This window comes from Dendrobates tinctorius, unplaced genomic scaffold (genome assembly GCF_039654945.1).
Source record: "Dendrobates tinctorius isolate UK_male_01 unplaced genomic scaffold, ASM3965494v1 ptg000070l, whole genome shotgun sequence".
NCBI lineage: Eukaryota > Metazoa > Chordata > Amphibia > Anura > Dendrobatidae > Dendrobates > Dendrobates tinctorius.
The window spans coordinates 93,425,659-93,441,792 of NW_027361738.1; the positions used below are offsets into that span (position 1 = coordinate 93,425,659).

At 45.5% G+C, this 16,134-nt stretch overlaps 1 protein-coding gene across 1 annotated transcript in view; it reads right to left on the reverse strand.

Moving 5' to 3' along the window:
* The window catches only part of DGKB (diacylglycerol kinase beta), a 738,755-nt gene that overhangs the window by 348,044 nt on the left and 374,577 nt on the right, over positions 1-16,134 (reverse strand). The window lies entirely within an intron of this gene.

Sequence of the window (16,134 nt, forward strand, 5' to 3'; positions counted from 1 at the left end):
GACAAGGCGTAAACAGGAGAAGACAAAACAGACGTAAATCCAAGGAAGGGAATATTGAGATGCATTCCTATGTCCTATCGCTACACGATCCTCTTATGTTTTATGAATCGTAGCCAGACGGTGATGTATCTACCGGTGTCCTGCCTTACGCAATGCTACCATCCCACCTTCCATTAAACCCTATAATTGCGATGGGACAACCATCGATACTATTGAGGTGAAAGACTTTTTACTCAAGACAAATAGCCTGAAAAATCTCCATCCAAAAGCATCAACGTCAACTGCAACTAAAAATCCATAACGCTATTCCCTGCACGGTCGTATCTTCCTAGACAAAGGAAGTTTTTCATTCATACATTATTCGTTATTAATACTCTTGTCTCCGAAAACAGGAAACGTTTTTGCGCTGGAGATTTGTGAGCAAATTACATAGATTATTAAGGACATCTACAATGTGGACTCGGCTTATTCACTGTACGGAGGCGATGACAACATTAGTTTGACAATGAGTCTCGATGCGGATTATGCCGTATTTCTCTAAAGTGCCACTTAGATGTACGGTGGAAGTGAACCGGTAAAAAAACGATATACAAAATAAACACATATGTATCAACAAGAAACATGAGCCTGAGGATGAATATCATGGAGGAATATTACTGCGGGGCTGGAGTAATCTAAGGCTTTGTGTACCCGGCAGTGCCATGTGCATGGCTGCTACATCTGTGCCGCCATATAATGCCCCATCGCATGTCGTACATGGAAGGAAAATCTCAAAGAAGCATGCTATGATTTCCCATAGGAAAAAAGTGTATGGACGTACAGTAGAGGAAGAAGTGTGCCACCAGAGGGGCAGGGGTGCACATACCATTGGTGCAATATTGTCATGGTTAGGACATGGTTAATGTCCTTTTCTCACAGGGTTAACTTTTGCTGGCCTCTCTTTGGATCTGGGAGGGGTATTTATACTCACTCCAGACTAGGATTCCCTGTCAGCTATACTGTTATTCTGGCTGTGTGTCTGACCCCCCTGGTGAGCGTGTATAGGGCATTGCTTGCTTGATTCCCGTGTATGACCCGGTCTGTCCCCTCACTCTGAACTCCGCCTCTCGTTTTGGTACTATTGTCTTCTCCGGTTCTGACCTCCTGGCTTGGCTATCGTTACTCCGTTACAGTTTGTCCCTATTGTACCGTCCATTGCTCGTTCTGGTTTTCTGATCTATTGCTACGTCCTGACTTTTCGCTCTGTCTAACCCTTTGGTACTGTCCTGCTATCTCATGCTTTGACCTGGCTTGATCTGGTTTACGTCCCTGTCTATGCCCCTTGGTAACTTGTCCCGTAGTTACCTTTCTAGGACTTTCCCTGCAGCTCCTAGCTCTGTGGAGCTTAGGCCACGCCCCCAGCAGTCACGTGCTTCAGGTCCTGATAGTCTGAAGCACGCATCGTCACCGCTGCTGTCCCACTCCACAGGTATCTTTGAGCACTGTTTTTGTACTCAGGACACGCGAACTGGCTCAGTGAGCAAGTGCAGTGCGGTGTTCCTGACAAATATATGCTGCACAGGGGCGCCAGGGCTAAAGGGGCGCCCTACTGCATCTAAGGCAGGCGCAAATGTGTATTATGATGAGTTATTGGACTGAAAATGGCCCATATTCTTGCACAGGGGCCTCTTATATCTGTTTCCACTCCTGTAACGGAGCATACACTATGAGAAGAGAGGAAACCCAATTTTGCTTAACCCTTAAGCTCCTATTTGTGTTCCCACACAGTAATTTTTACATGTTTGGTCCAATGAAAAGTAATAATGACTCCATTTTTCTGCCCTAGACAGATGAGCGTATCAGTTCTATCAAGTTTCCTGAAATTTTCGGTTCTACTCAAATTCAAACACTTTGGGATTTGATTCACAAAACCAAAAAAACCCTAACTGGCACCGCCCCGTGCGAAGCAACAGACAGCAATGTAATATAGTTTTGTGCGGCCGAGCAGGATTCCTCCTAATGAGCAGCAGCTATGACACCACATCCTACATTACCATACCATTTACAATGGTGGTTAGTACACCCCTGGGTCATCGGAGATGGAGCACAGTCGGGCACAGGACTGACGACATGCATGACAGCGGGATCCCTTCTCCAGATTCATCAGGTAAGGCAGATCATATTGAAAAGATATGGGTTATTCTTGGGGGATCTCTTTCTTTCTCTCCTCCTCTTTACAATATTTGAGATCCTCTCAAATTTATTCACCGCAAGTCAAATCTTTGTGGAAAATTCGGCAAAGCTGGCAAATTCGGCAAAGCTCTGCTTCTCTTCTCTACATTTTGCTTTTGCAGTGCTAGCCACAATGGGTTTCTCTGGTAACTCAGCATGCACTTCTGATGTCATCATCTAAGGCTTTTTGTGGCCGGCTCATGTGGCTGCATGCTGCCTGAGTATTAATGTAGCGCATTCTGCGTCCATGTGCTTTCCAGGATTCTAGACACAAGTAGCCAAGTGCCTGAATTATACACTACTCTTCCTGAGGGCTATCCAACACAAGCTCTTCTAGCTCTGCTGCATGTAGAACTTTCAGTTTCGGTGATCCATGTGCAATAATGCATATCCCAGTTCTACTATTCCTCGTTATATCACAACTGGTGCACCTGTGCTGCATCAATGCCTCTGGCCTGTGCTACTCACACTGACCTGTGACTTAGTAAATCCACCTGATCAGGTAAGCACGTAACAGTAACCATCTTTACTTTCCTACCCATACTTTGAGTCTTTACTGATGTATTATCTACCCTTTATTTCGTGTCTCCTACTGCCCAAACACCGGTAATGTTTTGAGCTCTACTGTGAGCTCGTCAGATGTCTCCCGATTTCTGCTCCTCCTCCACTCTCATAGCATACATCTGCAGCTGCATCCCCCTCCTTCCCACTACTACAATTTCTTTACTGAGTTTCTGAACACTTAGGGAACCGATTCTTTAAGACTGGCATTTTACACGGCAGTCTTAAGGAGGAGCGTGCAGGAATAAGATGTGCCAAATTCATTAAAGGTACTGTCACACTTAGCGATGCACCAGCGATCCCGACCAGCGATATGACGCGGTCAGGATCGCTGGTGCATCGCTAAGAGGAACATGCCACTTAAGGAATTTGGTGCATCTTATTAGTGGTGTACACCTTGCCAGAAATGTTGCTCCAGTCCAAGAATGGAGTAACATTTCTAGGATAAGTGATGACTAGAGTTGAGCGATACCGTCCGATACTTCAAAGTATCGGATCGGAATGGATCGGCCGATCTTTAAAAAAAGTATCGGTATCGCCGATTCCGATACCGGAAGTCCCATTCAAGTCTATGGGACTTCCGGTATCGGAATAAGAAAAACCCTGTTTTTGCCTTGTACAGCCTCTCTGGGGTCTGTACGGGCCTTTCGGGGGGCTGTGCCGGCCTGCCAGGGGGTCTGTGCAGGCTCCGGTGGTCTGTGCCGGCCTGCCGGGGGGCTGTGCCGGCCTGCCGGTGGTCTGTGCAGGCTCCGGGGGGCTGTGCCGGCCTGCCGGTGGGCTGTGCAGGCTCCGGGGGGCTGTGCCGGCCTGCCGGCGGGCTGTGCCGGCCTGCCGGTGGTCTGTGCAGGCTTCGGGGGTCTGTGCAGGCATCGTCCGATGGGACTACAAGTCCCATCGGGCGATGCCTGCTACCATGACAGTGATTGACACATTAGCCAATGATGGGACAGTAGTAGTCCCATCATCCGGCTAATGTGTTGAATGTAAAAAAGAAAAATACATACATGCTACATACATACAACATAAATACTACATGCAACATACATACTACATATATACTACATACATACTACATGCATGCTACATACATACTGCATGCTACATACATACTACATGCTACATACATACCACATATATACTACATACATACTACATGCATGCTACATACATACCACATACATACTACATACATACTACATGCATGCTACATGCTACATACATAACACATATATACTACATGCATGCTACATACATACTACATGCATGCTACATACATACTACATGCTACATACATACTACATATATACTACATGCATGCTACATACTGCATGCTACATGCATGCTACATACATACTACATACATACTACATGCTACATACATACCACATATATACTACATACATACAATACATTCATACAATACATACATAGACATACAGTACATATAACATAGAGTAACATACTTACCAATACTTGTCATTGTCACATATATGTGGTATGTATGTAGCATGTAGTATATATGTAGTATGTATGTAGTATGTATGTAGTATGTATGTAGTATGTATGTAGCATGCATGTAGCATGCAGTATGTATGTAGCATGCATGTAGTATATATGTAGTATGTATGTAGCATGTAGCATGTAGCATGTATGTAGTATGTATGTAGTATGTATGTAGCATGTAGCATGTATGTAGTATATATGTGGTATGTATGTAGCATGTAGTATGTATGTAGTATGTATGTAGTATGCATGTAGCATGCAGTATGTATGTAGCATGCATGTAGTATATATGTAGTATGTATGTAGCATGCATGTAGTATATATGTAGTATGTATGTAGCATGTAGCATGTATGTAGTATATATGTAGTATGTATGTAGCATGTAGTATGTATGTAGCATGTATGTAGCATGTATGTAGCATGCATGTAGTATGTATGTAGTATGCAGTATGTAGCATGTATGTAGCATGTATGTAGTATGTATGTAGTATATATGTAGTATGCATGTAGCATGTATGTAGTATATATGTGGTATGTATGTAGCATGTAGTATGTATGTAGTATGTATGTAGTATATATGTGGTATGTATGTAGCATGTAGTATGTATGTAGCATGTAGTATGTATGTAGCATGTAGTATGTATGTAGTATGTATGTAGCATGTAGTATGTATGTAGCATGCATGTAGTATATATGTAGTATGTATGTAGCATGTAGTATGTATGTAGCATGCATGTAGTATATATGTAGTATGTATGTAGCATGTAGTATGTATGTAGTATGTATGTAGTATGTATGTAGTATTTTTTTTTTTTTTTTAACATTTAACACATTAGCCGGATGATGGGACTACTACTGTCCCATCATTGGCTAATGTGTCAATCACTGTCATGGTAGCAGGCATCGCCCGATGGGACTTGTAGTCCCATCGGACGATGCTTGCACAGACCCCCGGACATCAGCACAGCCCCCCGGCAGGCCGGCACAGCCCCCCGGCAGGCCGGTACAGACCCCCACAGGGTGCACAGACCACCGGCAGGCCGGCACAGCCCCCCGGCAGGCCGGTACAGACCCCCACAGGGTGCACAGACCACCGGCAGGCCGGCACAGCCCCCCGGCAGGCCGGTACAGACCCCCACAGGGTGCACAGACCACCGGCAGGCCGGTACAGACCCCGGGCAGTCCACACAGCCCCCGGCAGGCCGGCAGAGACCCCCGGAAGGCCCGAAATGACGGCGCATCATGATGCGCACACACCGCGCATCATGATGACGTCAGGCTGTCAATCAACTTTGAACTTCCGATTCCGATGCTGAATTCCGATATTGAAAAAATATCGGAAGTCGGTATCGGAATTCCGATACAGCAAGTATCGGCCGATACCCGATACTTGCGGTATCGGAATGCTCAACACTAGTGATGACACAACTTTTGATAAATTTATCGGGCAGGCTTCATCACACCCCATCCCACCCATGCTTTCCCCAGTGGCCAAAACTTTAGTGAAAACTCCAAAAGTCGCAACATTAAGCTGCACAAGAGTTTTGCAACTCTTCAAAGTGTTTTACGCCAGAAATCTATCAAAACCGCTTTGAGGAATCAGGGCCATAGCACGTACAGGAAAAGAAGAGTGAAGAACAGGTAGCATTTCCGATATTCCAAAGTTTCTGTGTGCACTAGTACTTGTGGCGTCCTCTCGCCTTTTGCTGTACTTTGTCGGCTTCATTCAGCCTCTCTCTACTTTATTTTGTTGAAAAAAAACAAAAAAAACACATCGACCACGCTGCGGGAACTTTTGTCGCTACACAATTGTTACATTTATGACTAGTATAGTGAAAATGATGTCATGCCCTTCGAATGGGGACCAGCTGGTGTGGCGAGCCGCTTTTCAAAAGATAATGAAGTCCCACAGCTGCTGGTTCAATCAGCTGGAGTTTAGATCCATCGCTGAATATACGTTACCTACTAACTATCTGCTTCATAGAATCCATTATAATGAGTCCTAGTCTTTAAAATGAAGAAATGTAACAACAAGAGAAAGAAACATCTGCAGGATACTGTAAACTTTACATAAGGGAAGCAAGAATAAAATCTGTACGAGATGTAGAAGACGAAGCTTACAGGAACCTATGACCTGAATACAGGGCGGCAACATGAACCAACGCAAAACCTTCAAGAGGACCAACAACTATCACACGGCTTCAACACTGAATTCGGATTTTTCCTTTTATAACATCCGGCCCCATTGCCCTCAGTGTATAACTCCGGCCCCATTGCCCCCTGTCTATAACATATGACCCCATTACCCCCGGTGTATAACATCCGGCCTCTTTGCCCCCCGGTGTATAACATCTGGCCCCATTGCCCTCAGTGTATAACTCCGGCCCCATTGCCCCCTGTCTATAACATATGACCCCATTACCCCCGGTGTATAACATCCGGCCTCTTTGCCCCCGGTGTATAACATCTGGCCCCATTGCCCTCAGTGTATAACTCCGGCCCCATTGCCCCCTGTCTATAACATCCGGCCCCATTGCCCCCTGTCTATAACATCTGGCCCCATTGCCCCCCGGTGTATAACATTCAGCCCTATGACCCCCAGTGTATTACATCCGGCCCCATTGCTCCCAGAGCATAAGACAGACGACAGATGATATGACGGTGTAATACATGGAGGGCTGAGGAGCCGAATGATATACACGTGGGTCAATGGGGCTCACTGTTATACACTGAGGGGCAAGTGGGCCAGATGTTATACGCTGGGGACAATGGGGCATTATATTATATACCGAGGAGCAATGGGGCTGGATTTTATACATCAGGAGCAATGGGGCTTTATGTTATAAACCGAGGAGCAACAAGGCTGGATTTTATTCATAGGGGCATTATGGCTGGATGTTATACACTGGGGACAATGGGACTGAATGTTATACAGTATACTATAACATCAGTACAAACACTGCGCCCCCCCGGGAGCTTCATGGCCGAGCAACTGCATGCAGCCGTACATCACCAAGCACAATGCCAATCAAAGTCCTTGATATCAACTCCATCTAAGAACTTTTGAGATGATTCCCACAGACGTCTGGTAGAAATCCCTGCAGACCATAAACACTTACACTATATAAGAGAGCGAGGACCCCGCTGACCATAAGAGCATACACTCTATAGAAAAGAGAGAGGACCCCACTGGCCAAAAGAGCTTACACTCTACAGGAAAGAGAAAGAGGACCTCACTGACCATAAGAGCTTACACTCTACAGGAGAGAGAGGTCCCTGTTGACCATAAGAGCTTACACTCTACAGAAAAGAGAGAGAGGACCCTGCTGACCATAAGAGCTTACACTCTACAGGAGAGAGAGAACCCCGCTGACCATAAGAGCTTACACTCTACAGGAGAGAGAGGACCCCGCTCACCATAAGAGCTTGCACTCTACAGGAGAGAGAGGACCCTGCTGACGATAAGAGATTACACTCTACAGAAAAGAGAGAGAGGACCCCGCTGACCATAAGAGCTTACATTCTACAGGAGAGAGAGAGGACCCTGCTGACCATAAGAGCTTACACTCTACAGGAGAGAGAGGACCCCGCTGACCATAAGAGTTTATACTCTACAGGAGAGAGAGAACCCCGCTGACCATAAGAGCTTACACTCTACAGGAGAAAGAGGACCCTGTTGACCATAAGAGCTTACACTCTACAGGAGAGAGAAGACCCCCTCACCATAAGAGCTTACACTCTACAGGAGAGAGAGAACCCCACTGACCATAAGAACTTACACTCTACAGAAAAGAGAGAGAGGACCCCGCTGACCATAAGAGCTTACACTCTACAGGAGAGAGAGGACCCCGCCGACCATAAGAGCTTACATTCTACAGGAGAGAGAGAGAGGACCCTGCTGACCATAAGAGCTTACACTATACAGGAGAGTAAGAGAGAGGACCCCACTGACCATAAGAGCTTACACTCTACAGGACAGGACCCCGCTGACCATAAGAGCTTACACTCTACTGCAGCAAGAGGACCCCGCTGACCATAAGAGCTTACACTCTACAGGAGAGAGAGGACTCCGCTGACCATAAGAGCTTACACTCTACAGGAGAGAGAAAGAGGACTCCGCTGACCATAAGAGCTTACACTTGACAGGAGAGAGAGGACCCCACTGACCATAAGAGCTTACTCTCTACAGGAGAGAGAGGACCGTGCTGACCATAAGAGCTTACACTCTACAGGAGAGAGAGGACCCCACTGATCATAAGAGCTGTGAGGTAGCGCTGTCATCTAAGTAGGGGATCACTCGCTTGCAGCCACAAAACCAGATCCGGCACGGATTTTCCATCAAATCATAACAGTCCTTGCGGTTTATTCACCATCATAAACCATCACAGCAACAGACAGTTCACTTAACAGCATAATCAGCATAGCGTCCATTACAGAGTTTCCCTCTGTTAGCAGTGTCCTATAGTCATATAGGCTATGCAGTATTCAATGTGCAGGCTTCCTAGCCCCAAGTTATCTCACCCACGTCCGGGTAACCTCATGGTTCCTTTATCATGCAGCCGACATTCATTCCCTCCAGGGAACTAACAGGTGCTGGCAGCCATTACACACAGCCACTCCACAGGCTGTTAGTCAGGAGATCCTTCTCCTAGCAGGACCTTTCTCACTGGACCAACTGGGTCCCAGCATTCACCCCCTGTGACCTACCCTGGCCACATTATATGGTCTATAGCCACGCCCATCGGGTCACATGACTCTGACCTCATCACAGGTCCTTCAAGCATTTCCACACTCCTTATCACAGTGTTCTTTAAACACACCCCCTGGGTTTGTTTGTAGGTAACCAGGCCGCCCAACTCTCTAGTTACCTGGAGACTTCTCCCTTACACCTTGAGACAACACCTCAGCAATATCATTGCTGATCAATACGCATACATAAGTCTCCATCGCAAGGCCACCCACCTTGAGATACATAACCATCCTTCAGGATTCTGCCACTCATCCTTTCTCTTGGGACATCCACACAGCGCCCCCTAGTGGATACAGTGGTTACTACACCACAGAGCTTACACTCTACAGGAGAGAGAGGACCCTACTGATCATAAGAGCTTACTCTCTACAGGAGAGAGAGAGGATCGTGCTGACCATAAGAGCTTACACTTGACAGGAGAGAGAGAGAGAACTCCACTGACCATAAGAGCTTACACTCTACAGGAGAGAAAGAGAGGACTGTGCTGACCATACGAGCTTACACTACAGGAGACAGAGAGGACCCCACTGATCATAAGAGCTTACTCTCTACAGGAGAGAGAGAGGATCGTGCTGACCATAAGAGCTTACACTTGACAGGAGAGAGAGAGAGAACTCCACTGACCATAAGAGCTTACACTCTACAGGAGAGAAAGAGAGGACTGTGCTGACCATAAGAGCTTACACTCTACAGGAGACAGAGAGGACCCCACTGATCATAAGAGCTTACACTCTTCAGGAGAGAGAGCGAGACTTACCCAGTGACTCTAGAGATGTAAAATGACTCCACTGGGAACCACAGATCTATGATCCCCCAGTAATGACGACCACTGTACAAGGTGTGATGATCCGCCGGATGTCATAGATGCAGGGATTACATATCTGGAAGCTGAGAGGCAACACAAAATGACATGAGCCCGCTCTTTGAAGTTTTAGGAGTTTGGGAAATGGTGACGTACAAGGTTAATTTGACTCGAACTTGATTATCCTTGGATTGTTCCACTCATCTCTACATTTAAGTAAAAAAATATTGTCCCGCAGAGGTCCATACTTTGATGGACTCTTATAATTGCCATATGGATGTTGCATACATTTTAATATAATGCTGATATGGATCTGGGGTTTGCTTCAGCTCAGGCAAATTGCACAACATTGTCGGCTTGTCAAGCGGAATCGAAGAGTTAACAGAAGATGAAGCAAACATGTACAAGTTTCTGTCTCCACTGGACACAAGATAACATGAGAATAATAATGAACAAGATCTGACTTTGCGTTGCAGATTGGAAAATGGACAGAGTAGAGGGACCATTCTGGCTCCTGCCTGACGACATATTCTATAGTTTTCTGCTGACCTTTCGAACGAAGCACTAATGCGTTTTACATTCTTCTGATGCAAAAATAGCCATAATCTCAGACTAATGCACGAGTGCACGATTTTGCTCTGGCTGCTACTTTTTATTGATTACTATTACAGGTGAGCGGATCAGGCAAAATTCAAAATTGCCCGTTGGCGTGGATATTCCCGGGAAACTCGATTCGCAGAGAAGTTATTCTCCACAAATGTAATGTCCCTTTTTATGGGGTCTCTCCAGACCCCAGAATATAATACACGTAATATGTAAAAAAGGAAACAAATGAGTTATACTCACCGCTCACCTCTCCAGCCGCACCGATTGCCCCTTGCCCGCCATCTAGACCTCCCTCACATGGCATCACCTGCCCGTTGTTCACTCTAGACCACGACTTCCAGCCGCGAGTAATCCCTCTGACATCTGCAGTGAATTCCAAGCCTTGCTCACATCGCACAGATGCACGGAGGACTGGACCGTGGGCAGAGAGCAGTGCAGGCAACCGGACAGGTGAGCGGTGAGGTGAGCATGTTTCTTTTTAAATCAAGTGCATGACGCGAACTACCGATCTTATACGATAGACTTTATTGATCCTGAGGGAAATTGCAGTATAAGATCAGCACAACATAAACAAGAACATGACTTAATTCATTAAAACAAAACAATAGAATTGACTGAAAAATGTTGTATATTACTATTATTCCTGACAGGTTATACACAGGTCATACCCAATTATCCACAGGTTATACATTTGGTGCCCAATAAAACAACAATTCACTTTGAGGATTTTGAACTTTGAGGATTATTTTCTGTATATGTCCTTCTTACACCTTAAAGGCGTGTTGGCCCAACTACTGCAAAGCGGCCTACGAGGGGATTTACCAGTGTCCCAATGGGCCAGTCCAAGCTTGGCTGAGACAAGATTTTCATTTATATTGTGTCTACGTAAAGAATCGCCTTTTGGACATTTTTCCTTCCTTTGAACTTCTATTCTCAAACCAGATTTCTGTTTTAGGCATTTCCGCGGCGGTTTTAACCGCGCGATTTTGCCGCAAAAATGCGAAAAATAAGCATCCCATGCATTCCTATGGGATTCCGCAATGCTGTGCTAATGCTGCGGTTTTTACCGCAGCAGAATCGCTTCTCGGTAAAAAACGCAGCATGCTCATTAATTTCGCGGAATCGCGGCGATCCCGCACCCATAGGAATACATTGTTCTGCTTACTTTCCCCATGTGGCTGTGCACACCATGCGAAAAGTAAGCAGAACATTTGCGGATGGTACCCACGGTCCGGAGGAGAGGAGACTGTCCTCCGGGCTTTGGGTACCATATCCCTGTAAAAAATAGAATTTAAAATAAAAAGTATTGTTATTCTCACCTTCTGACGTCCCGCGCAGCCTTCCCGCCTCTCTCCACGCTCCCGGTCCCAGTAATCCTTTGCGAGCGATGATGTCCGTTCTCGCGGGATCGCGACATCTCACGGTCATTCGCGCGACGTCATCGCGAATGACCGTGAGACGTCGCGATCCTGCGAGAACAGACGTTATCACGGTAATTCTCGCAATGGATTACTGGGACTGGGAGCGTGGAGAGAGGTGCGAAGGCTGCGCGGGACGTCGGAAGGTGAGAATAACAATATTTTTTTTTTATTATTATTTTTTACATTCTATCTTTTACTATTGAGGCCGCATAGGCGGCCTCAATAGTAAAAAGTTGGTTACACTTGTCAAACACTATGTTTGACGAGTGTGACCAACCTGTCAATCAGTTCTCCAAGCGATGCTCCAGATCGCTTGGAAAATGCTAGCAAGCTAATTATGCTTGCAAAATGCTAGTTTTTCCACGGGAAAATCGCGGGAATTTAAAATGCGATTTTCCCACAGAATGGAATTCCGGAATTCTCGCGGTAATTTCCGCAAGAGTTCCGGTACGTGTGAACTTAGCCTTATTGTACTGAGAGTAACCCCAATAAAGTCTCTGGCAGGACACCCCATAATTGCATCTGAAATGCGGTTGACACTCTGTGTTTAGACCTTTTAGACCTGATGAAGAAGTTGTGTAAGTCGAAGCGCGTTGACTAATAAACCACATATCGCTGGAATCCGGTCTACTCATCATCCTTCGATGGCAGCGCAGGTTAACCCATTCCTTTCCAGTTTCTCTAGACCTTGAATAGGTTGGGATCAGAGTTATCTCTGTTCTCGACCACTGCAGCCCGGCATTAGATCCTGAGTCTGTACCATCTTCGAGCAGGGCCACGTACAATAGATTGTAATTAGGACTTGGAATGAAATTAAAGCTAATTACAATGATGATGGGGATGAAGGAGTTAAGTCCATAGAAATTCCCTGATGTTGGGAGAGTCTGCGAGAAGAGCATCGTTCACCATAGGCCGAGAACTGAGTGACAGAGACGGTTACAGAGATGCTATTAATGATTTTCTATTAATGTTTAATAATGCAGAGTGATTAAGACATTATCTACATTTTATTATCCCATATTCCTTCGCGGGCTGAATCCCTTCTCCGTGCCATATTTCATTACGAACAAATGCAAAACGTACATTTTCTCATTTATATTAGATACGATAATAATTACACAAGATTGCAGGACATTTCTTTCGATGCCCTTCTTCTTGTTCGATACTTTTCACAGTGACGGCTCTGTCTTATTATTCTTTTTTAGCTTCAATTACATTACAATATTTTATATATAGATGAAGAATGTTCAAAAAATGGTCTGCGGAAGGCCGAGGCCACCTGTGGCTAGGATGGGGACAATACCGCCATCCCAGAATCGCTTCCCGGGGTCTATTTTATATATACTGGACACAAAGAAAAACCCTGTTATTCTGTTGCTGTATGATTTCACTCAGAACGCTAACTTGAAACATCAGGCCCCATTACAAGACTCCATCTACCATGTGTCATTTATTATACTAGTGTCTTCTAATTGTTACTCTTCTAGTCTGGCTCCAACACTTAATGCTGCACCCTCCTTGTTCCTCAGGCAGATCCTTCTGCTCTTCTCCTCCTCTGACAATCTCAAGTCTAGAACCTCCTGTCAAAGTCAGCTCTGTCATACTGATGTGCCAGCTCTGCATTGTACTCTGTAGCAAGCAAAGCTCTGCTATATCTCAGAGTCAAATCTGCCATAGTGCTCTTCCAGCTCTGCATTGCACCTGATTTCAAACAAAGCTCTGCTATATCACTGAGACAATTCTGCCATACCGCTCTGCCAGATCTGCTTTGTACTCGGTTATAAACAAAGCTTTACTGTCATGTCTGGCATACTAGTGTGCCAACTCTACATTGTACTTTTCTACAAACTCACTCCTGCTATACTGTTGAGTCGTCATAATAGTATGCAAATCTGCATTGGACTCTATTACAAACTCAGCCTGACTATATCGCTCGGTCTTCTCTGGTATATTAGTGTGTCAGCTCTGTGTTGCACTTAGTTACACTCAGTTCTGCTATATTGCTAAATTAACTCAGTGTGCCAAATCTACATTGGACTCTGCTACAAACACAGCTCTACTATATTACTTTGTCAACCCTGTCATACGGTTCTAGCTTTCCATTTGGACTCTGTTACAAACTGAGCTCTGCTATCTGATTGAGACAACTATTACATACATATTACATTACATTTTTTTTGCTACTTTTTTAATCTTTTTGTGATGCAAATGAGCTTTCTCCCATAAAGAAAGAAAAGTATTTCACTAGTATCAGCATTTGTAGGTAACTATCTTTAATGCGCTTTGCAACATGATTACATGGTAAAGAACCACTTTGCATATTTTTTGCCAGGATCCTATACACAGATAGTCTCCTTAAAAAGGACTAATGGACAATACTTTCTTAACTGCTAAAGTGCACCACATAATATTAAAAGCAGAAAATATATACTCACCTCTCAAACCAATGCCGAGTATTGAAAGATGTAGCTGATCAGAGGTTGCTGATTGACTGCAGTGGTAATGGGATGGACCAATGTAGTATGGTCTCTGAAATTCGCAGCTGTTAGCACCACGCTGGAGTCCTGCTCTGACAGACAGGGTCTCCGGTGTGTCTCTTCACTCACCTGTGCTGCGGTCAGTTCTTCCCTTCCCCACGCTCTGCATGCTTCCAGACGGTTCTCTGGCCATGTCCTTAGGGCACGCGCATGTGCACTCCCACCCTCTTAAAGGGTCAGCATGTGCACTTGTTATTTCCTCCCCAGCCAATAGCTGTGGGACATTATGCATATATTGCTTCCGGTCCACTGGGGAGGTGCCTGAGCAACCTTCCTGTTTTGCAGTCTAAGTTGTGTAAGGTTGCATACCCGTGCCTGCTGCACTCTGGTGCAAATCCTGCTTTCTGCACCCTGATTCAAATCCTGCCTGCACTCTGATGCAGATCCTGCCTGCTTCACTCTGATGCAAACTTTTTCTACTGCGCATTCTAATACAAACTCTGCCAGCCGTTCCCTCCAGTCTGTCCTTTGGGTATAGCTGCTGCGCATCCGTTGGTCTGTCCTGGAGTGGCACCTGGCGTTCATCGAGAGCCAAGTCTAACCTCACCATAAGAGGCTCTAGTGAACAGTCACGTGTTCGCTTAGTCACACCCCTCCAGGCTCTCCACGGTCCGTGGCACAGTGGTTCCACTAACCACATCCATGACAGCAGCCCAAATATTGGAGGAATGGTGCTGATCTGGGAAGTGACTAAATGATTTTTTTTTTTATTTTATGTGGGGCAGTTAAGAAAGAATTATCTAATAGTGGACAACCCCTTAAGTGCAGCCAATCTTTTTTTTTATATAAATATTGAATGTTACTCCTAGTGGCAGCAGCCATTCATTTTGATCCTTGTTTTGTATAATGATGATTATTTTTAGCTGTGAAGTTCAAAGAATCAAGAGGAGCTGAAACAAGTTTATATTTCAGTGTGATTGGAAAGGGCACATTTGCATCGCACACAGACAGGCGATTTGGTGGTGAGGGCTTCCAACGTTCCACACTCGTCTGGAGTCAAGTGACATGCCTACTGAGGATACGTGGAAAGTACCAAAGGACGAGGCACCGGCTGGAAAGGGCACCAGGACTATGCATTAAATTCAATGACTTGGAAACATTTAAAAAAATATTATACGTATTATACTATCTTCTGTGAGTCTTGTCCCAGTGCAGTGTTCAGTTGCCCTTATCTCAGACCTTGAAAAGAAAAAAGTTCCCAGACACCCAACCACAGGCCCAAACACTAAATGGGCACATTTCCAGGCTGCTTGCCATGGAAATATTGCCATTTAGGCTTGTAGACACAAAGGATTATAGCCATTAGCCAACTCATGGCAGCAGCCATCTCTTGGTGCTCGGTCTCCAACCGCCACTTTGTCTCTCAATGTGGCGTCCCTGCCTTGTACCAGCACGTGTCCAGGAACATCACCCGTGGCCATACCCATGCAGTCAATTGGATTGTACACTTAACGACCGACATATCGACAAGCCCTTGTGGCCAGGGATGCTACATTTCCCCGAATGCACACCGGGTGAGCACTGTGGAGGTGGGGGCCGAGTCCCACCCTGGCATGGCAAATGTGCTACCAACGCCACTGATTGTTGACTCCACTTTGATCATGGATTCCTCCACCTCCTAAAGCAGATCTTGCACCCCCTTTGCTTCTCCTCATCCTCCATCTTCGATTTGTTATCTCAGAGCACATCGTCCACATCAGCAGAAAGCTGGAAGCTCTGCAACACTGCCTCAGTGAAGCGGCA